Source organism: Capra hircus, chromosome 5 (genome assembly GCF_001704415.2).
Source record: "Capra hircus breed San Clemente chromosome 5, ASM170441v1, whole genome shotgun sequence".
In the NCBI taxonomy this organism is placed as follows: Eukaryota; Metazoa; Chordata; class Mammalia; order Artiodactyla; family Bovidae; genus Capra; species Capra hircus.
Window position 1 is genome coordinate 33,450,391 of NC_030812.1, and position 23,209 is coordinate 33,473,599.

A 23,209-nucleotide genomic window follows, 5' to 3' on the forward strand; every position below is an offset into this window, starting at 1 on the left:
AGACTATATTGCCATCCAGTCACAATACGGAACAAACCCTACTCTCTGCTCCCCTAACAGATGAAAATTAAGTGACCCTACAAAGCTAACCTGGGCCAAAATCAGGAACAATAGACATTTTTAAAGAGGACTGCGCTGTGATTTTATTTTAAATTCGGTTTAGATTCAGTAGAATTTGTTGACCTCCTGCCAGAGCCAGTTACAGATCTGGAGAGGTAGATTGTCTATTGAGATGCTGGAAGAGATGACAGCAGATCCTGTCACAGTGCTACTGGGGGGAGGGGGTGTCTGCTCCAAGGACGGCCCAGACGACTGGGACTCTCAGGTTGCAAAGTTATTCTTTGCTGTGGCTCCTTTAACTAACTCCTATTGTCAAAATATTGTCATCTATGAATGAGACCCAAAGAACATTGAAATGGGTTAATTTGGCAAAGAAATGTGATTACATCCATCAAAAGAAAAACTAGGTAATTTTAAAGACCATCTGATGTTTTAGACCATATTAGTTGGAGTAAAAGACTGATTTCAGAATAAATAACTTATTTTCTAATGAGGTAAGATTTTTTTTTCATAGATGGTCATATTACTTCTGTTATAAATAGAAGATACTCAGAATAGTTATTCTGCAAAAACTATACCTACTGATCTATTTTCCATCATTGTCAAAATTCAGACTGTCCTATAACTGATTAAAAAGAGAAAATTATACATATTCAGGAGATAGTTTTGATCCCATTTCAAAATTCATCCACAAAATATATATATATATAGTTCTACCTACCGATATATTTGGACAGCTTTGAAAACCCATGGGGGAAAGCACCTTTTCTTTGTAAGTGCACAGCTCTCCTATTGGGCACGCAGACGGGAAGCATGTACAACCCAGGTGAGTATAGGGTGAAGCTGCGGTGAGAACAGGTGTGGCTCAAGTTCAGGCTGAATCTTGTTGGGGATGTGATTAATCTTTCTTCACAAAGCAGCCACTCCTTCCTGGAACCTTCCAGAAAGGGCCAATGGGAGCTACTAGAAAACTCCCAGGTGACCTGAGGTGATTCAGTTCTCTTTTCACACTACAGATTCCTGCTCCAGCCTCACTTTCAGATACAGAAATGTTTCTTTTCTCAGTACCATAGGGCAGCCTACTATATAACCCATTAATATGTCCTGACTAGGTGAGTATCGTTTGGGGAAATCTACTCAGTTGCAAAGGTCCACAGTAATTTTAGATACAATCAACAATGCCCTTGGGGCTCATAATTCTGTTACAAAGCAAACTGATTCCTGGGCTGCCTGGAAATAGGGCAGTGATCCCCATGTGAAGGCAGGAGGTCCTTCATCCTCTTGGTCCTCCAAAGGGGTTGTTCCAGCATCAGGGAACATCTTAGAGCCAGGCACAGAAAACTGGCTTTGGAATCAGTGCTGGATGTAAGACCTAGATATGCCAGTTAAAGCTGAGTGGACTTGGAATAAATTCATTAGACTTTGAATCAGAGGTTATAATGGACGGTACCTCCTAGGAATGATGTGAGGATTAAACGAGAGACCATCTATTAGGTGCTTTTGTTGTTGCTTGTCTCTTGAGAGGCACACAGCGAAGAGGAGAGTCATCATCACGATACCCCTTGCTTCCATTTGAGACCACAGCAATTGGGTTTAAATGCTGAGCTACTGAAAGGACCTCTTACAGGAAGTTTCACCTACAAGCGGTTTTGGAGGAAAAGCCACACTGAAGCGACTGGGCACTCTTCCTGAATACCATCCCCATCCTCCTTCCCGGCAATCGTCTCCACAGCAGCTTCTTCACTTCAGCCTCCAAGGGGACATCTACACTCCATTTTCAAATTGTCAACTAAAATCCAGATGAGGGGTGAAGATCTTTCCACACTCAAAGCCCAAGAGTGTCTAGTTGCAAACGGTTGTAGAATCACGGTTAAGCCTGAGCGTGGACTTTGAATTTGGGCCTGAACAAGAATTCAAGCCCCCTATCACCACTTACTGTCTTAATGTGAACTTAGCCTCTTCAAACCTGTTTTCTTGTTTACACACAGGCTAATATGGTATTGAGTAATTAAAAGGATAACATGTAATAATATTTACATGTAAAGTGATTAGCACAGTAGTTGGCAAGGAGTGAAGCCCAATTCAACTACTGAATCGAGTTTGTAAAAAGCTACCTTGATTACTGTGGTCTTGTAGTATAGTCTGAAGTCAGAGAACCTGATTCCTCCAGCTCTGCTTTTCTTTCTCAAGATTGCTTTGGCTGTTCAGGGTTTTTTGTGTTTCCATACAAATTGCAAAAATTTTTGCTTTAATTCTGTGAAAAATGCCATTGTAATTTAATAGGATTGCACTGGATCTGTAAATTGCCTTGGATAGGATAGTCATTTTAACAATATTGATTCTTCCAATCCAAGAACATGGTATATCTCTCCATCTGTTTGTGTCCTCTTTATTTCATCAGTATCTTACAGTTTTCTGAGTAGAGGTCTTTTGCCTCCTTAGGTAGGTTTGTTCCTAAGTATTTGATTCTTTTTGTTAAAATGGTGAATGGGATTGTTTTCTTAATTTCTCTTTCCAGTCTTTTGTTGCTAATGTATAGGAATACAAGAGATTTCTGTGCATTAATTTTGTATCCTGCAACTTTACCAAATTCATTGATTGGCACCAGTAGTTATTACTCAGCCATAAAAAGTAATGAAATTGTGGCATTTGCAGAGATGTGGATGGACATAGAGACTATCATACAGAGTGAAGTCAAAAAGAGAAAAACAAATATTGAATATTAACACACATATATAGAAAAATGGTACAGATGAACCCGTTAGCGAAGCAGAAACACACAGATGCAGAGGAGACAGAGTATGGAAAGCAAGGCGGAAAGGGCAGGTGGGATCAATTGGGAGATTGAGACTGACATATATACACTACTATGTATAAAACAGATAGCTAATGAGAGTCTACTGGGAGAACAGGGAGGGGGAAAAAAAGGTACAATCTGTTTATAAGACATAAGTTAACCTTTAAAAATGCATTACAACATATATTAAGAGCAGACAAATACTGCTTGATTCCACTTATACAAGGTAGCTACAACAGCTGTCAGAAAGTACTTTGGGAGTGGAAAGGGAATGGGGAGTTAAGTGTTTAAGGGAAACCAAGTTTCAGTATAGAAAGCTGAAAAATTCAGAAGATGGATGATGGTGAGATTCACAAAACAATATGCATGTACTTAGTGTCACTGAACTACACAGTTAAATACAGTTAAAATAGGCCAGTCCCTGGTGGCTCAGAGGTTAAAAACGTCTGCCTGCAATGTAGGAGACCTGGGTTCAATCCCTGGGTCAGGAAGATACCCTGGAGAAGGAAATGGCAACCCACTCCAGTATTCTTGCCTGGAGACTCCCATGGACGGAGGAGCCTGGTGGGCTACAGTCCATGGGGAAGCAAAGACTCGGACACGACTGAGCGACTTCACTGACTCACTGTATTATATGACTTTTACCACAATTTTAAAAAAAATTTTTAATGCTACCTAACTGCAGCCTTAGGTGCACAGAAATAAGTTAAAACCCTAATCAGATGATCAGACATGTTCTTTAAACACTGGGGAATATACCAGTGATGATGAGGTAAATATTTCAACCAGCTGATGGAGCCATGCTCGGTCTATTATTTTGCATGTTCAGATTTCCTTATTCATAAGCATTATCCCTGCCAGGCAAAGGGCACACTACTTATAATTAGCAAATTTCATTCTAAATTAGCTTCCTCTAGAAAAGGAGGGGGAAGAAAACCCAACTTTTGGGCGACGTGTATAATATTATTATGATATGGGTACTACTGTGTGTGTGTGTGTGTGTGTGTGTGTGTGTGTTTAAACAAACTTGGGAACAAAACTAAGGACAACGTCAAGCAGGCGAGGGAAGCAGTGTCAGAGGCCGAATTTGATCGCAGGTCTGTTTGAACGAGGCTCCCCATCCATCATCTTCCCCTTTCTGTTTGCAAGGCCTTTCACTTTCTCCGGTTTATTCAAGAGCTGGCCTTCTGAATAGGGTTCTCAGTCAGCCATTGTCGAACTAACCAAGACCAATTTCTGTCACTCGACGGAACGACTATTCTAGTTATGAGGCGTTTGGTTTTCCTCTCGCTTTTCCAGCGGTGACTAAAAAGCCATAGCCACTCCATCAGAGGCTACTCCGTCTGCCCTTTTGAAATGCGCCTGGTAGATTAATTTTTGAAAGATGATTCACCTTCCTTTTCCTGTTTTCATGGAACACGGAGACGCAACCATTCCTGTCAATAGAAGGCTCGAGTTTCCACCCCGCAAATTCGCGCGGCGCTGACTGTCTCATTGGCTGACGCGCAGGTGGGATTTCCTGTCGCCATTTTAAGGAAACACACTGCCCTGCAAGGAAGTGGCCAGTCAGTGCAGAGGGGCTGTGCCCGGAACAAAGAGCAAAAGAAAGGGGAACGGGCCCAGCGGCCCCAGACCCCTCCATCCTGCGCCCTCGCTCCCCGCTGACCCCCGATTTCTAGCGCCCGGCTTCTTGATCCCCGACGCGCCACGCCCGGGGCTCGATCACGTGGGGTCTCCCCCCAGCCCAGAGCGCGCCCCAGCTCAGCAAAACCACGCAGTCCCCTCAACAGAGCCCCTCAGCATAGATCTCGGGGTGGGGGCTGGCCGGGACTGCGGGTGCTGGATCCGGAAGAGGGGAGGCGCCTCCCACTGCGGGTGACGGACAAAGGCTTTCCAGAGGTGCCCGCGCTCCCGGCCGTCCCCGGCCTCCTCCGCGCAGTCCCTGGGGAGCCTCCACGCCGCTCCCTCGCTGCCAGCGGCTCCCACGCTGCTTGCAGGGCTGTGAGCCGACCAGCCACTCCGGCGGCCATCCTCACGCGGCGCCCTTCCCACAATGCAATTCCCCTCGCTCACGCGCCCCGGCCCGGCTCCGGCGTACCCCCAATGCAGCCCCAGCCCCCCATCGCACAGCCCTCCTCGCCTCCTTCCGTGCCCTCCAAGCCACCTCCCCTCTCCACCTCCAGGGCCCCCAGGCTCCGGCCACCGCTGCAGCTGGGCTCTGGGCTCGCTGCAGGGCACCAGGAGGGCGTGGGGCAGGTGTCCAGACTGCGCGCACACTCCGCTCCCGGTGCCACCGCCGGCGCTCCCGGCACACAAGCGCCCCGCAACCCCTCCCTCGCTGCCTCTCTTTCCGATGCTCAACCTTCGCCGGCTGCGGTCGCCGCATCCTCGGCGGACGGCGACAAGGAGGCAGCCAGGGGCGGCCGCCTAGGCAAGAGACACCATGTGATGGGCATCGCTCAGTGACACGCAGCTTCGGTTAAAGAGCGGACGCGCAGGAGGGGAGGCGACGGCAGGCGAGACGCGGATGAATAGCCTGAACAGCTAAACCATCGCGAGCCATGGATGCGCAAGGGCGACGCGTCCCCCAGTAGGAGATGACTGATTTGATTCGAAAACCTCTGCGGCCAAGCGAGCGGATGTGAGTGCGAGCCTGGCGAGTACCGTGTGGGTAAGGGTTGCTGGTGGGGGGAGCTTCTGATGCAATCGGCCCCGAAAGGAGGAGGAGAGCCAGGAGTGCGCGGGCTGGGGCGGCACGCCGCTCCGCCTGAAGGTCGCCGCCCTTCACCTTCCTCGGAAATCCGCCACGCCACGCCGAGCCTCCCCGCCCAGCCCTCGCTGACGGAGGGCACCTTTCATCCGCCAAGGCAGCCAGACCTTGACACAAAGGACATCGCAAGGCTGGGGGAAAATCCGGGAAGGGCGGATACCACTTTTCCCCCCTTTTTTTCTTGGCCCGAGGTAAGAGGATTTCCCGTTCCCAGGGAGAGCTGAGGGAGCAGCGGTGGGGAGGAAAGGGACGTTTTAGATGTGAGAGGAGGCGGTAACGCAGAAGTCATCCATGCGAGTGTGAAAGGCAGGAGTGCGCGGCTGAGCCGGATGCGGTCGGATTTTGCTTTTACCAAGAGAAAAGTCAGATCCACGGTTCTGCTGACCCCTGCGGCAGTGTGAAGAGGCGCGGAGCCCCTGGTTTCAGCGTTGCGTGGGCTGCGGCTTACTTCTGGGGTCTGTTTTCTTAGTGGCAGATTGTGGTGCCGGATCTGGTTAAATCATTCGCGGGTTAGGGACCACGCGGGTCTAGAGAGCGCGCCGAGGTGAGGGCTCCACTGCATTGCTGAGCAGTGGTTGAGTGCTGGGCATTTGCGGGGAATTTCCTGTGTCTTAGGAGCCCCAAGAAAGGCATGTGATGTGCCCGGGGTTGAGTGTGAGGCCGGCTGGGTCTCGGGGACTAGCCACGGAGCCCGAGTAAACAGGAACACGCTCGCCGGCCCTTCTCGAGCTCTGCCGGGCTCTCAGTAACGGAGAGGATGCGGGTTATGAGGTTGGGGGACGGGGTGGAGGGTGAGGAGGATTGTTAAGCGATGCTGGCAGTGACTCACTGCCCTTTCCCGCCCCAAAGAGGTTCTTTCCCAAAGGAAGGAGAGAAAGAGAAGTGTCGTTCTGAAAGCTAGGAACCGCTGGAGCTGGCGAACAAAAGGGCACCGATTGCGCGGGGCCCGAGCGCCGAGTGGTCTCCCCAGCACTCCCACCTCTTCCCCCGACCCCCGAATCACCCTCGTGTCCCTAAATGTTACCACAATAGGCATTTAATCTCGCCTGGCGGGTGCCTGGAGGAAAGTGTTCCTTCGCCCCAGTGCACGCCCCCACCACCCGGAGCTTCGGGGTCCTCAGCCCCTCCCGGAACTTCGGGGTCCTCAGCACCCACTGATACCCCCAGGCTACAGGGCTGCCTGGGCGCCGATTCCCTGTGGAAGTGCCCAGCCCTGGGTTTGGACTGAACTGTAGTTAGAAGGTACAAGTACATATGGCGGCAAAAGGAATTTCGCGGTAACCGCGTCCCGGCGTTTCGCCCGTGCCTTTCACAGGCTGTCTTCGGCTTGGGAAGTTGGTGCTACAATTGTGAGTCCTTTGTGTCTGACCGGGTTTTTATTGCTCTGGTTCTCGGGTGAAAACCTAATTGCCACCACCATCACATACTTTCGCGGACGAATCCCTGGTGATGTATTTCATGAGTTGAAAAGACCCCGGCGCTAGGAAACCGTATTTATTTGCGTTTGGAAAAGGATCTGACATCTCTGCCGTGGGTTTAAGACTTTTTAATATAAGGGGAAGGAGAGAATAAATCCATCGTTTGCAGACTCCAGGGCCCAACAAGACTGTAATTTGTCACCTTGATAGAAGAAACTGCGGCAACTCGTGCTTTTTCTGACGTCAGAACGACGACGGAAATAAAACCTGAGCTAGGTGGCTGGCTGGCCTCATTGTTAAATGAATCTCTCACCGGCTGGGTATTCCTGAAATCTATCAGCCAAGTCAGGTCTCTCTCTGATCATAGTAGGCCCCCTGGATTTCAGTTTGGGTCCCAACTTCAAATTGGCTTTACTCCTCAAGAGTTAGGTAGTTTTCAGTAGTTCCTTAGACATCAGGAAACTCACCTGGTTTGGCTTGAGGTCTTAACCTTGATGAGGTGAATTCACTTTTTTTCCCCTAAACATATTCAATGAGTATTTCCTACTGAGAGTTTATGTGGCAGTTAGCAACTACAAGATAAAGTTCCTGTTTCTGTGAGATATCCCTTCTCCTGGGGGGAGACAGACAATAAATACACCTATAAATGAATGTTGGAGATTTGTTCTTACAGTGAACAAATAAAACCAGATCAATCTTGTGAGGAAGGCTGATGCCTGAGATAGATGACCCTCTAGGTGGGTCTTTGTAAGAGGGTACATTTGTCCTGAGACTAAGAGACCAGACACCTGATTATTGCCAGACTGTCTTTTTTTTCTCTCTGGGTGATACAAGAGGGTGAAACTAGTCTTACCATTGTTCCCTAATGCCCAGCACAGAATAACTGCTTAATAAATGCCTGTTGGATTGAGATCTTAGTCAAAACATCTTTCACCTTTTAATGCTACTGTTGACCATCCCTTTCTTTCTAGATCTGGTTATTTGTTCCTCTGCTAAGTTGAAGCATCAGAGTCTCTACTCTGCTCCGTCTCTCATGCCTTCTCTCCATTTCTGAGCAGTTACCAGGAACCTGCAAATGACGCATAAACCTGTCTTTTCATCTCCATTCCCACTGCCCAGGTTCAGGTCTCTATCACTTCATTTAGACAGGGCAATTTAAGGAGTTTATTGGGATTCAAAAATGGTGAAACAGACGTGGAGGTGCCCTGAAGAAACCAGCACTCAGGGGAGCAGATGCAAGCACGGTGAAGGGTAAAGAGTAAAGTAGCCAGCAAAGGAGGCGTAATGGGCTTCTAGTTGGCCTCCTTGGTATCAAGCTCTGCTCCCCTAATTCAGTCTCAACACTTCCATGGGATCTGTATTTTTTAAACTAATTTTTAGTTAATCTTTATTAAAACCACTGGTTGTCAAAATCAGTTGCCTACAATTAAAGTCTAAATTCCTTAGTCAGGCACCTGGGACCTTCCACCATCTGTTCCTCACCTCTTTCCATCACTTTCTCCCAGTTCACCCTATGTCCTCCCTGTCACTTTCTGCCTCAATATTGATGCTGATTCCAAACTGGAATGGCTGCTGAAATGCTATATATTTGTAAAAGGCTTAGCCCAAATACCACTTTCTGCCTCTTCAAATAAGTGTTCACTGATCACCTCCTAGCCTTTTCATATTTATCTTTCACGTTTTGCACCATCAGTCCAGGTGATGGAAGGTGAAGTAAGGACAGATACTTTGAGTCAAATGTAAATGCCCAGTCTCAACTCACTAGCCTAGACACCTTGGGCAAGTTGTTTGGCATCCCTGAGCCTCAGTTTCCTGCCCCCATTTGTTAAATGGTAGTGATGGTGGTGATGATAGTGGTACTTACTGAGTTATCCTGAAGGGTTAGTGAGGATAATAGATGTGAAGAGCTTGGCACACTGTTAGTACTCCATAGGTACTCAATTAAAAGAGACTTCAGGTTTCTCATCTATCAGAGGAGGTGGGGGAAGTTGATCAGGAAAGTTCCCTTACCTCTAATGTTCAATGAATATTTAATCATTTAAAAATATTTTTCTGAAAATGTCTTAACAAAACTACCTGAAACTTTTTAGTCCCTGGGAGAACATGCATCTGTCTATGAAAGGTAGTATGGAGGTGGGGGAAGCAAGTGCATAGAAGGAAGTGAAATCCAAATAGCATCATAGACTTTAGAGGAGGACACCTTAGAACACTGGCCCTAAATTGAGTCTTTTTAAAAAACATATCTGGAAGTTGATCGCATTTTAGTCACTGGGTTTCAGCTCAGCACCTGTGTGTTAGGGTTACTTACTAAGCATAAAGGAATCCAGTGATAGGAAAGCAACATGGTTTGGGTAAACTTTGCAAGCACCCAGGTTCCTGTCAAGGAACTCTGCCTCAGGTAATGCTATAGTGTATCTTTGCCTGTAACTAACTGGGTCCCCTTGGGTAACTCAGCTAACATTTTTAATGCCTTCTTTTCTCATCTGTACGATACTAATGACAGTGTGTGAGTTGTGAAGGTACAATGAGAACAGAGCTGAGAATATCCTTGAACAAGTTCAAACTCTGGTAATCTGCAGGTTTAGGATAGGTTAAGATTAATGATTCTCAAAGCAGGCTTCACACCAGATTCACCTAAAGTCTCTTAAAAGCTACCAATGCCCAGAGTCCATTTCCAGAGATTCAGATTTAGTTGGCCTGGCATAGAGCTCAGACAGCGGAATTTTTAAAAAACAATACTGGCGTAATTTTTATAAGTGATTTAGATTTAAAAACAAAACAAGAGCAGAAATTAAATGACGACTTACATATATTGTTTGTTTGATAAACCTCTTGGTAATACGGAGTTATGAGCTTGATTGGCTTTTCCCCTGACTTCACAAAACCAACTGGTTGTTGACATCATGGAGTCACAGCCTCAGGTTACAATTTATAACTTGAATTTTCCCAGGTAGAGAAGTCCGTCAGAGTGATGCAGCCAGGGCCACATAAAGATTTAATGTGTGGATCTCAGTTTCCATCTCTTAGGAGTGACGGAAGACAAAGAAGATTGGAAAAGAAGGGAACAATGGAAAGGAAAAGGAAAGGGAGAGTTTATGGCCTGAGGTCTGGGAGGAGGGGCCTTTGAGTTGGGAGAATGGCAGGACAGAACATAGAGGAAAAGTTGGGCTTGATTTATTGAACTGGTTTTGTTATGTTGGTGACTATAGAACCAAATGAAACCTGTGGGTGTATTTTGTAAGACTTGTTCTCTTAAAATTGTTTGGAATTAGCTGTCAACATTTAAGTATCTGAATTTCACTTAAAACTTGATTTCTGGCATTTCTTGAAAAGAAATAAAAAGATCTGTCTTATTTTTACTGAAATAGACGAGCCACATGTTCTCCAGTTTCTTGTACCCAATCTGCTTTGCTCATTTGTCTTACCTACTTGGGCTCCAGCTACATTTGTTTTTAGCTTTTAATATAATCTGCAGATCTTAATATTAGCAACACATTAGAATCTTCTCAAAGCATTTAAAATATCCATGCCTAGATTCCATTCTAGACGAACTGAATCAGAAACTGGTATGTATTAGGGGGCATGTTATCACTATTATTTTTCCAAACCTCCCAAGGTGATTTCCCAGTTAGAATTGAGGATTACTAGTCTGCGTCTCCTATTCAAAAGACTTGTCTACAAGCCCATCTTATCTCTGAAAGTGATCCATTAAGAAACAGTATATAGAATCATAAATTTAGAGGATTTTAGAACTAGGAGAGATGTTTGAGAGTGCATCTGTTAATCCGAACTTCAGATTTTGCCTGAGAAAAAGTCCAAAAAGAAAAAAAGCTTGTTCAAAGACTGTAACATCATTTAGTATGAATTATGGTGTTTTATTATATTTTCTCTTTTCAAATAAAAGTATATTTTTAAATGTTTATAAGTGATCCTCTTTATATGCACTACTCTGTGGTGCTTTCAATTTGTCATGATTTCTATTTTTCCTAGAGTAGTTTGTTCGGAGTTAGCTAGAACTTAAAAAAAAAATATATTAAGTTGCCATTCATTGTTTTTAGTCCTGTAGTAATTCTTGATCAGAGGTATTGCTAGAGCAAAAAGTACATGTGCAGAGAAAGAGACTTTCTCAAAGGTTATAGGAATATATTTTGGGCTGTTTTTGAACTCTGTACATAATTATTTAAATCTATTAATTTTCAGTTGATGAGAAAGATTTTTACTTTTGTGTATTCACACTGCTCAAAGACACTCGCTGTTTTAATTAAAGTTAAATTTTTAAATGTAGTATACAATACAGTCTGTCTTCCTGTATCCAGAGTTGCAGGTTAACTTCATTAACTTCTAAAGTTTATTAGTATTTTCTCTTTGAGAAATGAGAATAATTCCAAAAGATCTCAGTGGGAAGGTTAACTCCTAGACATCTTCGGCTAGGCATGTTAATAAGAGACATTTGAAAAATCCATCTAGATGAGTCAAAGATTTTAATGTAAAAAATAAAATTGTGAAAGTTATAGAAGAAAACATGGGACGGAACTTTTCGGGGGATAGGCAATGAAGGCTCTGGAGTAGGAAATGGCAACCCACTCCAGGATTCTTGCCTGGAAAATTCCATGGACAGAGGAGCCTGGCGGCCTGCAGTCCGTGGAGTCGCAGAGTTTGGCACAACTGAGCACATCGCACAGCAGTGAAGGAGGCTTTTTTCACTGTAGATGCTTTTTTCACTGTAGACGCTTGTGTACTTTATGAATGGTGTACTGTGTACATGTATTACCTAGTCAAATATTTTCTAATAAAATGAAATAGTTCAATACAAAAATAAAAATAAAACATCATCTAGGAACCTGAACAGAGTTCTTGTGGAGCAGGTGTTGGGATACTGTAAACAAGACAGGACCAGGGGTCCATCATTTCAAAGAAGTGAGCTGTTCCTCTCTGCCCTCCGCGGGAGTGGTCAGTCCTTATTCCCCTGTGAGCTTCCTGTAACACAGGGCTTCTCATCCCCAGTGCTCCTGGCCTTTGGGGCCAGATAAAGCTTTGATGTGAATAGCTGTCCTGTGCATTGTATGATGTTTAGCAGCACCTCTGAACTCTCTCCGCTAGAAGCCTACAATACCCCCTCACTTGTGACAGCCAAAAATGTCTCCAGGCATGGCCAATGTCCATTGAGGGCGGGGGCCAAAATGGTCCCTAGTTGAGAACCACTACTTTAATGTAACCCTTTCTGTGGGCTTGTAGAAATCATACCAAGAATTCTTAAACATTCCAGCCATAGTGACTGGGTTGTTAATGATAGATACCTTTCATTAATATAGTGCTTTACAATTTTAAATGTATTATCACATACTTTGTGCATGCTCAGATCGAAAGTAAAATACAGTGGCAGAGTTAATGAAAACTATATGGAGCAGCTGTACATGTTGCTTCTTTTAACTTCTCTTCTTTGCTTTCCTGAGAAATTGTGTTTGTGAGGATTATGCTGTATTGTCTGCAGGCAGATGATCAGTTGAGTCATCATTATTGTTAACGTTTTTACTATCACTGTGTATTAGGGAGCTAGAAGGTCTCTGCTCCCTGTCCTCGAGAAGTTGAGAATGTAATTAGGAAAGAGGATAACTCCATAAAGAGATCGTGAAAACATATAAGACCCCTTCCTATAATCCAGTGAGTATACAAAAGTGCTATGAGAAGTCATCACAGGTAAATAATCACAAGTTGGTCATTGGAGGAAGACCTTAAGAGAAGGTTGGCTTGAAATAATCTTTTTTTAAAAAAAACCACTCAAGCCAGCAAGCTGGGCTTTTTGAAAGAAATGTACTTCAGTGAGCACAGGCTCAATGGGAAAGGAAGTGGCTGAGAAGTATGTTCAGGGCCAAGGTGGGGGGCAGTGAGAGGAAGGCTGAAAACTGCAAAGCAGATCCATTACAGGAGTGAAAGGTTCAGAAGGAACATCCTGGGAGAGAAATTTAAAGAGTTAAGAGGGGACTTCCCTGATGATCAGTGGCTAAGACTCCACGCTCCCAAGGAGGCCTGAATTCCATACCTGGTCAGGGAACTAGATTCCACATGCCGCAATCAAGGCTCAGCACAGCCAAATAAATAAATAAATATTAAGGGGTAAAAGAAGAGTTCGGGGCAATCTTGGCTTTGAATTTGCTGTTCCAGGGGTTTGACTAGTAGAAACACTTAGGACGGGCAAGGGGAAAAGAGGAATACGAAAGACATGGATTTTCAAGAAGAATCTGTGTCTGTAAATGGAGTGGGCTGGGCTCAGTAGGCAGCATGGGGGGAAGCGACCAGCCAGGCTACGATTGTGGAGCCAGGAGGAACAAGAGGGAGGAAGGGATGGTATGAAATGTTGATAGGACTCAGAGACTGATTAGATACCTGGGTTCCAAGTCTGAGTGATGAGGGAAACCAACATTATCATGAACAGAAATAGAAAAGCTGATGTGTGAGGTCAGATGTTATGTTCAGTGGGGCACGTGGAGTTGGAGGTCATGACAAACATTCACGTGAAGAGGTCTCCCAGACAGCTGGGGTCTGAAAAGAATTTATGAAAATTTTTCTGAGCAGGAAGAGGGAACCTGAGAGATTGTCTCTCCCCTCCAGCTTTCTCAGTTTACAGATGAAGAAATAAATGGCATGTTAAGTGACGTCATCATCAGCAAGTAGGAAGTATGACAGAAATCCTATCTCCTAGTTTCTAGAGGAATTCTAGTTTTGTAAAATGAAAAGCCCTTGGGGAAAGGAGATCTGAAAGACACCCCTGTGGGATGAAGACTGACACTTCAGGCTTGAAACTTACAAAGGAAAGAGTTTGTGAGTGTGTGAAGGGAAGGGGGGTGGGGCTGGGGCTGCCCCCACACGGAGCACAGAGGCTGGGAGGAGGGCAGGAGCTGGCAGTGGAGGCTGGAAACAGTTCCCCTGAGAATGCGGATGCTTGCAGATGCAGTGAGAAGCAAGGTGGTGGGGTTCAGGAAACAATGTCCCTCCTGCGCAGGGAGGTGAAAGGCTGAGAACTGAGAAAAGGCCTCTTGCCTTGATTAGGAAGAGGTAGCAATAGTTGCAGTGACAGTCGCCCTCGCTTACCAGAACCAGGGCAGGCACGGACCCAGTTGCAGAAGCTTTATAGTGACTCTGCAAGGTAGATACTGTTTTATCTCCATTTTACAGATGGCAAAACTGAGACAGAAGTGAAGTGAAGTCGCTCAGTCATGTCCAACTCTTTGCGACCCCGTGGACTGTAGCCCACCAAGCTCCTCTGTTCATGGGATTCTCCAGGCAAGAGTACTGGAGTGAGTTGCCATTTCCTTTTCCAGGGGATCTTCCCAACCCAGGGATCAAACCCAGGTCTCCCGCATTGCGGGCAGACGCTTTAACCTCTGAGCCACCAGGGAAGCCCCTAAAACTGAGACAAAGAGATATTAACCTGCTTGCCCAGAGACAGCACAGCTCCTGAGGGGTGGAGCCAGGATAAGCCAGTAGAACTAGGATTCAAGGGAGCGATGAGAACAGGGGTAAGCTGTTTAGACTGGTGGCAGTAGAGACAGGAGCAGGCTGATTGTTCAAAGTCGCTTTCCAAATATGGAGCTAAGCGTGATTGACAGAAGCTGGGGGAGCCAGCAGAGGGAGAGAGGGAGGCCAGGTCCTAGCAGAGCCGAGACCAGGAGCACTGGCTAAGTCATGAGTGTTGAGTAAGAAGAGAGAAAACACCTTCTCTTCTGAGACTGCTCACTGAATCCCAGTCTTTCACTACTGAAGGTCATTCCCCACCTCCCAAGGACCCTGGGTTTTCAAAGATTGTATCCACTCTAAGTTTTTATTTTAGTTGAAGTATAATTTATATGCAGTGCAACAGCTGGATCTGAAGCATACTGTTTAGAGAGTTTTGACTATAACTTCAGTTCAGTTCAGTTCAGTCACTCAGTCGTGTCCGATTCTTTGCGACCCCATGAATTGCAGCACGCCAGGCCTCCCTGTCCATCACCAACTCCCAGAGTTCACTCAGACTCATGTCCATCGAGTCGGTGATGCCATCCAGCCATCTCATCCTCTGTCATCCCCTTCTCCTCCTGCCCCCAATTCCTCCCAGCACCAGAGTCTTTTCCAATGAGTCCACTCTTCGCATGAGGTGGCCAAAGTACTGGAGTTTCAGCTTTAGCATCAATATTAATTCACTTCCCACTTTTGTTACTCTAAGATATATAACATTGCCAGTCAGAATCTAGGATTATCACACTAAGTTAAGGCAGTTTTGCCAAAAGTACGGACTCATGACATTTTAATTAACCTGTTTAGCCTGTTTAAGGCCTTTTGAAATATAGTGAAGCAGCTCATAGATTATATTATTACCATCTGAGAGTCCGGTGAGCCAGGGACCCCCAGTATGTAAATAGACTCACTTGGTTATGGGAAGAGATGTCGTGGGAAGAGTTGTCAGGAAGACAGAACCATAACTGGCCTTATACTTAACAGATTCTCAAAACCACTGACCTAGCTGTCGTAATTCATTCCCAGGAGCTGAACTAGGAGAGGTATGATCTTATTCTTCTTAATCACCAATAGTCATTCATAGCAGTTTTGCACTTAAGTATACTTGACTGGATATTTGGCTTCCAAGGTGGTGCTAGTGGAAAAGAACCTGCCTGCCAGTGCAGGAGATGTAAGACTCAGGTTTGATCCCTGAGTCAGGGAAGATCCCCTGGAGGAAGGCATGGCAACCTACTTCAGTATTCTTGCTTGGAGAATCCCATGAACAAAGGAGCCTGGCAGGCTACAGTACGCGTAGGGTTCCAGAGGGGGACATGACTGAAGTGACTTAGCACACATGCATCGCTGACTATTTAGTGTCATTTAGGGGTTCTTGTTATGTTTTAGATGTGATTGTGATATGGTGGTATTGTTTTAAAAATGGATCTGACTTTTTAGAAATATGTATTGAAGTATTTACAGATGATATCTGGAATGTTTTGTAAAATAATTCTAGGTGATGCTGGGAGTAAAACTTCAACAAGACCGGCCTGAAGTTGGTACATGGGGGTTCATTATTATGTTATGTTCACTTTTGTATATGTTTAAAAGTTCTCATAATAAAAAATTTCAGAGATTGAAAAAAATAAAATTAAGAATATCAGTCAGGGTTTAACTGCATATAAACAGAGATCTCTTGTATGTTAAGCAAAAGGGATTGAATACAGGGAATTAAAACCTGTAAAATTGCTAGAAAAGATGGCAGACCAGGCTTTGGGCTCAATGTCTAGGAATAAACACTGAGTACCACCACTCAGCTCGCCTAAGGGTCTTCTCTTATGCCTCCATCAGGAAGCCAGCTTCTCATTGTTTGAACTGCATCCTCCGGGAACACATCACTGAGGCCAAATCTAATGGTCAGGAATTCACCACCACAGTTGTTGGCTGCAGAGGACACCTTTGCAGCACCTGCTAAAATTGTACCAGCAGAATGGGTGCTGGGTCCCACCACTTTGCTCTTTATTGTGTGAGTGCTAAGTCACTTCAGTTCTGTCCAATTCTTTGTGACCCTATAGGCTGTAGTCCGCCAGGCTCCTCTGTCCAGGGGATTTTCCAGGCAAGAATACTGGAGTGGTTGCTACTTCCTACTCCAGGGAATCTTCCTGACCTAGGGATAGAACCTGGATCTCCCGCATTTACAGGAAAATTCTTTATTGTTTAAGCCACCTGGAAATCCCACCTTGCTAATCAATAGATTGGGGGATTAGTTCAATTCAGTTCAGTCACTCATTCGTGTCCTACTCTTTGTGACCCGATGGACTGCAGCACGCCAGGCTTTCCTGTCCATCACCAACTCCCACAGTTTACTCAAACTCATGTTCATTGAGTCAGTGATGCCATCCAGTCATCTCATCCTCTGTTGTCCCCTTCTCCTCCTGCCCTCAATCTTTCCCAACATCAGGGTCTTTTCACATGAGTCAGTTCTTTGCATCAGGTGGCCAAAGTATTGGAGTTTCAGCTTCAACATCAGTCCTTCCAATGAATACTCAGGACTGATCTCCTTTAGGATGGACTGGTTGGATCTCTTTGCAGTGCAAGGGACTCTCAAGAGTCTTCCCCAACACCACGGTTCAAAAGCATCAATTCTTCAGCACTTAGCTTTCTTTATAGTCCAACTCTCTCATCTATACGTGACTACTGGAAAAACCATAGCCTTGACTAGATGGACCTTTGTTGGCAAAGTAATGTCTCTGCTTTTTAATATGCTGTCTAGGTTGGTCATAACTTTCCTTCTAATTTGGGGGATTAATAAGCAAAAATACAATTTCAGTTGCAAAGACACTTTGTGATAGATTGGCCCAGTCAGTATTTGTTCCTACTTCTTTCTAGTCCAGTTCTGCACTGGATGAAAAATTGAAAACTACATTTCCCACATTCATTTGCAGCTACACTTCTAGAGAGGATTTAGATTCCATCAGTTTTGCTTTCTGTTCAGTTCAGTTCAGTTCAGTCGCTCAGTCGTGTCCGACTCTTTGTGACCCCATGAATCGCAGCACACCAGGCCTCCCTGTTCATCAACATCTCCCGGAGTTCACTCAGACTCACGTCCATGGAGTCCATGATGCCATCCAGCCATCTCATCCTCGGTCGTCCCCTTCTCCTCCTGCCCCCAATCCCTCCCAGCATCAGAGTCTTTTTCCAATGAGTCAACTCTTCTCATGAGGTGGCCAAAGTACTGGAGTTCAGCTTCAGCATCATTCCTTCCAAAGAAATCCCAGGGTTGACCTCCTTCAGGATGGACTGGTTGGATCTCCTTGCAGTCCAAGGGACTCTCAAGAGTCTTCTCCAACACCACAGTTCAAAAGCATCAATTCTTCAGCGCTCAGCCTTCTTCACAGTCCAACTCTCACATCCATACAAGACCACAGGAAAAACCGCAGCCTTGACTAGACAGACCTTAGTTGGCAAAGTAATGTCTCTGCTTTTGAATATGCTATCTAGGTTCGTCATAACTTTTCTTCCAAGAAGTACGCATCTTTTAATTTCATGGCTGCAGTCACCATCTGCAGTGATTCTGGAGCCCTAAAAAATAAAGTCTGACACCGTTTCCACTGTTTCCCCATCTATTTCCCATGAAGTGATGGGACCGGATGCCATGATCTTCGTTTTCTGAATGTTGAGCCTTAAGCCAACTTTTTCGCTCTCTTCTTTCACTTTCATCAAGAGGCTTTTTAGCTCCTCTTCACTTTCTGCCATAAGGGTGGTGTCATTTGCATATCTGAGGTTATTGATATTTCTCCCGGCAATCTTGATTCCAGTTTGTGTTGCTTCCAGTCCAGCGTTTCTCGTGATGCACTCTGCATATAAGTTAAATAAGCAGGATGACAATATACAGCCCTGACGTACTCCTTTTCCTATTTCCAGTCTGTTGTTCCATGTCCAGTTCTAACTGTTGCTTCCTGACCTGCATACAGATTTCTCAAGAGGCAGGTCAGGTGGTCTGGTATTCCCATCTCTTTCAGAATTTTCCACAGTTTATTGTGATCCACACAGTCAAAGGCTTTGGCATAGTCAATAAAGCAGAAATAGATGTTTTTCTGGAACTCTCCTGCTTTTTCCATGATCCAGTGGATGTTGGCAATTTGATCTCTGGTTCCTCTGCCTTTTCTAAAACCATCTTGAACGTCAGGGAATTCATGGTTCACGTATTTCTGAAGCCTGGCTTGGAGAAATTTGAGCATTACTTTACTAGCGTGTGAGATGAGTGCAGTTGTGCAGTAGTTTGAGCATTCTTTTGCATTGCCTTTCTTTGGAATTGGAATGAAAACGGACCTTTTCCAGTCCTGTGGCCACTGCAGAGTTTTCCAAATTTGCTGGCATATTGAGTGCAGCACTTTCACAGCATCATCTTTCAGGATTTGAAATAGCTCAACTGGAATTCCATCACCTCCACTAGCTTTGTTCGTAGTGATGCTTTCTAAGGCCCACTTGACTTCACATTCCAAGATGTCTGGTTCTAGATTAGTGATCACATCATCATGACTATCTGGGTCGTGAAGATCTTTTTTGTACAGTTCTTCCGTGTATTCTTGCCACCTCTTCTTAATATCTTCTGCTTCTGTTAGGTCCATGCCATTTCTGTCCTTTATCAAGCCCATCTTTGCATGAAATGTTCCCTTGGTATCTCTAATTTTCTTGAAGAGATCTCTAGTCTTTCCCAATGTGTTGTTTTCCTCTATTTCTTTGCATTGATCGCTGAGGAAGGCTTTCTTATCTCTTCTTGCTATTCTTTGAAACTCTGCTTTCTGTTAGTGGAATCTAAATGTATTTTTGCTTATTTATCCCCCAAAGTAATTTTGGACAATGTTTAAATTATAGTATATTCTTTGGTTTGGTTTCCTCTCTACAGTTTTTAACCAGCTTTTACCAAACCAGTATAACCTCTTCCTACTCAAGACTGTATTCCTTGATCTCTGTGCTTCAGCTAGATTCATCTGAATGGGTGTTCTGTGCACACTTGGCCACCATGTCTTTGCCTGTGCTGTTTCTAGTGCAAGGAATGCCTTCCCTACTCCGGTCTAAATCCTGTTTTTAAGCATAGCTCATATCTTAACTCTTTGTAAAATCTTACCTGATTTCTCCCAGCTTCAACTTCCTTCCTTTCCCCTTCCCCCTTCCTTCCTTCCTTCTTTCCTTCCCACGTGTACATATGTATGGCTCTGAAATCTTTCTGGACTTAGTGTTTGTTTTACGGTACAGTTTGGTCTCTATCATGCAAATGTTTTATTATTGTTACTTTATATGAAAAGGTCTTGCTTGTTTCAGTAGGCTGTATGTGCTTAGTCCTCAGTCATGTCCAACTTTTTGCGACCCCATGGACTGCAGCCTGCCAGGTTCCTCTGTCCACGGGCATTCTCCAGGCAAGAATACTGGAGGGGGTTGCCATGCCCTTCTCCAGGGAATCTTCCTAATCCAGGGATTGAACTCAGGTCTCCCACATTGCAGGTGTGTTCTTTACCATCTAAGCCACCAGGGAAGCCCAAGTATACTGGTGTGGGTAGCCTATCCCTTCTCTAGGGGATCTTCCTGACCCAGGAATCGAACCGAGATTTCCTGCATCGGAGGCAGATTCTTTACCAGCTGAGCTATCGAGGAAACCTGTAAGCAATGTTAAATTCTCTGTATAACCTCTTCTTTGATATGTATTACCATGAAGAGTAGAGAAGTTTATGTTTTTTACGTGGGTAGTATTAGTAAAATGTACCAATAAGCATACCAAGATAATACTGCTTCTTAAGAATATCTCTGAATTTTGTAGTGAAGGATCAGAAATGTTCTGTGCTTAGTCAACTGTCATTTGTAACCTGTTATAGACGCTGGGGGATAGTCATTGTAGTTGGGTCAACATCGAAATCTTCGCGTGATGATCTCATTCAATCTTATAATTGACTGTATAGTCTGATAATTGCTTCTGTGCTTCAGTGAAACTGTAATTCTTTTGTTTCTTAAACTTGACCTGCACTTCCTGTCTCTTTGTCATGGGCCATGTTCCCCTTCATTGAGAAGTCTCAGCTTAGGGCCCGTCTCCACCTGTTGTCTCCCGTCCACCAGGCACTGCGACTGGCCTGCAATAGCAGGCTGGATGTCAATTTATGGCGCAGTCAAGCAGTTAAGGAGCATTTTCAGTAATGATGTAAAACTGTGTTATGGACATAACTCAGGATGGGAGACTATATCTTGTTAAGTGAAAAAATACATCTTAAAAACTCTGTGGTATGATTTCCATTTTTGTAAATGTACATATTTTTAAAAAATCTGTACTCATTCCTTTCATTTAACAGATACTTATCAAGTGTCTACTGTGTGCCAGGCACTATATCTATGTGCATAGAAAGACCCCTGAAGCTGATATTCCAATATATATATACAGTGATCGTCTCTGCTTGCTGAGATAACAGGTGATTTTTTTTCTTTTTATTTGTTTTTTCCTTCATTTGCAAGCTTGTATTTTCTAATTTTTCTACACATATTATTTATTAATATGGAACTAACATTTTTAAAAAAACATGTCTGTTTTTCAAATGTGTACTATGTAGTATTACATGAAAAACAATATACTAAAAACACTAAAATCTCAAAGTTAATAAAAGAGAGATAAAAAGGAAGAAAGAAAGGAAAAGAAAAAGAAGAAAAGAAGGGAAGAAAGAGCACATTAAACTTTAATAGTGGCCCATTTTGGGTGTTGGGTTTCTTGTACAATGTTTGTTCTAAAGATTCTGCAATGGGTATATATTAGCTTTAGAACCAGAACTTTTCTTTTTCCCCTTTTTCAATAGCCAGTTCAAATGTGACTTTTCTGTGAAACTGCCTCAGATCCTTGAATTTGACCCTTTCAAGCTTTTAAAATACTTTCATCACCCAGCACTCAATAAATATATGATAAATTGAATGGGTAGTATTTTCTAAGTATGGCCTTAACTTTTTTAGTGACACATGTCACTAATTTTGTTACTTTTCCGCATTTTTCCAGTTTTTGTTTTCAAGACTAAGTTAGATTTCAGATAGGCTATTTCACAACAATAAAAATTTATTCTTAAAAAAAAAATAGGAGATTACAACGTAGACAAAACAGAGACTGACAAAAAGCTATGTCAGGACAGAGCAGAAAGTCAGCGATCTGTAAGGCAAGGAGAGAGGCCTCAGAAGAAACAGGACTTGCCAGCACCTGATTTTGGACTTCTGGAACTGTGAAAAAATGAATTTCTAAGCCAAAGGCAAAAATAAATGTATCCTATGTGATTGGCTTAGTACTGGCATTTGGCCAACACTGACATAATTTTAACAGCCAGAACTTCATCTATTCTTTCTATTCTTTTCCTCTTTTGTCCATTGCACACACGTGTGTGTGTGTGTGTACCTAGTATATATTTGTATACACACATGTATATTAATATAAAAGTTTGGATACAAACAGTAGACCCAAATCTGTTGTTAGTCTCCTTTTCCTCTCCTTAGAAATTTTTCGTCTAGTACCCTATTTCCTGCAAGTTTATGGAGAGAAAAGGACTCCTTAGCCCAGATTGGAATCGCCATCCACTGAGTGAACTTTCTAGAAGCCCTGCAGGATCGCTTCAGTAACCTCTGAGGGAGTCATTTAGGTGAGAGCCAGGGTGGCAAGACTCCTAGGAATGACCCAGTCCGATCCACTTGTGTGGCTTTCTTTAGGGGGAGCCAAAAGGTGGCGGGGGCTTTAGCCTTTTTAATGCACTTCAACTTTTGCAAAGAAAACACAGGCTGTAGACATTGCTGCTGTGTGAAGGCACTAAAAGCAATTAGTCATGGCCTAAGCTCCAGCACCGCCACCCTGGCTGGAAGAATCAGCTCGGAGCTGCCAGGTTGGCTTTAGATCAGGAGTTCAAGGAGGTTTGGTCTCTTGTCCCTGCTTCCTGGTTTCCAGAAGAGGCCCTGTTCTGCAGAAAGGGTGAGCCTTCTGGAACCTGAGGTAGTAGACAGTATTTATCTTGTGGAAGCTTTAAAGAATCCTGGAACTAGGGAAGTCTTGTTCTAAATGCGTGAATGAAAAGGAGTAATGTGTGGCCTAGCTGTTGGGAAGAGAAGAAAGAAATTCTTGAAGAATTATTGTTCCAGAGTACTTTCTGAGGGTCCAGAAAATATTACCATATTTTTACTATTTTAAATATTACATATTTTAAATATTACTTCCTGGGTATTATAGGATGCTTACATGGGCACATTGGAGTTTTCACTCTTGACTGGGTTACAGTTGTGGAATTCAGGGTCAGACAAAATATCAAAACATCATCCAAGGGGGTTTACCATTGGAGGTGAAAAAAAACAATTCATGACATTCTGCTTCATCCCTTGGTCCCCAGGCTCCCATACCTTTACAGGCCTGACTTTGACAGTTGCATTTCCTTCTTAAAAGGATTCCTGGACCCAGTGCCAACACGTGCATATGCGTGGATGTGCGTGGGTGTAGGCTTCCCCATACCAACAGTTGTCGACCCAATTCTGACATTATCTACCAGTAGATAGAAGGAGATTCTGCAGGTCAAGGTCTTCATCCCATGAGACTGCCCTCCACTTCAGATGCCGTCACAAGTCCAGGTTGTCACCTGTGCTGCTGACTGACTGGCCATAAGTCAGAGGTTTTCATGACCTCCTCGTTGGGCT

The 23,209-nt window shown here is 44.2% G+C and overlaps 1 protein-coding gene across 6 annotated transcripts in view; it reads left to right on the top strand.

Moving 5' to 3' along the window:
- SLC38A1 (solute carrier family 38 member 1) overlaps positions 5,173-23,209 on the top strand; it is a 72,674-nt gene continuing 54,637 nt past the window's right edge. The window contains exons 1-3 of one of the 6 annotated variants that reach the window (XM_018047893.1): positions 5,173-5,818; positions 20,857-20,973; positions 22,031-22,173. The gene's annotated coding sequence lies outside the window, so the exon portion shown is untranslated. The other 5 variants (XM_005680051.3, XM_013963849.2, XM_013963850.2 and 2 more) reach the window with 5 other exon arrangements.